Source organism: Trypanosoma theileri (assembly GCF_002087225.1).
Source record: "Trypanosoma theileri isolate Edinburgh chromosome Unknown TM35_Tth_24_V1, whole genome shotgun sequence".
NCBI lineage: Eukaryota > Euglenozoa > Kinetoplastea > Trypanosomatida > Trypanosomatidae > Trypanosoma > Trypanosoma theileri.
In genome coordinates this window covers 102,854-103,562 of record NW_021639866.1, presented here as the reverse complement: position 1 = coordinate 103,562, position 709 = coordinate 102,854, and positions in this window count along the sequence as shown.

Below are 709 nucleotides of genomic sequence, written 5' to 3'. Positions count from 1 at the left end.
GAAGTTGAGGTCCCTAAGGGGCAGGAGATTGAGGAAGGTGGTGATGATGCTGCCCTTCGAGAAGTGACCAAACTGCGTCGCGGTGGAAGTGTCGTACAGTTTGCGCAAGAACAGGATGTTGAAACAATGGAATTCTGAGTTGGTAACCTTCTAATTTTGATATTTTCCACCTATATATATATGTACTGTGTTATTGCATTCTTTACATGGGAGATCAACTTCTCTCTCTCTGTATGTGGGTATATATACACCTATATGTGTTTTTATTTATATGTTTGTGCGCATACGTACTGTGATGAGAACTCAAGCTTTCTTGGGTGCAGTGTCTATTTCCATGTGCAATGCAACCAAGAAGACTCCTTTATAGTGCTGGAGTGGTTTAAGGAGTATTTTTGTATGTGACTAACAATATTTTCTTTGATTACTGAATGATCTTCTTCTTTTGGGGTGTTTTTTTCATTTTCTGCTTTACCTGCATTTCTCTCTTGCTCTCTCACACCTACTTGGAATGGGTTAGGTGAGTCATTCTCTGACTACCTACAATAACCTTGTGTAGGGGAGCAGGGTGGGGGGAATGCCATTGGATGTTAAGCACACTGCTTTTTGTTTATTTCATTTCTTTGTGTTAATGTCAGCGTTGTGCTGAGCTTTTATTTCCACCATTATTTCATGTTTTCTAGATGGAGTTTGTGTGATGCATAAGACTGTA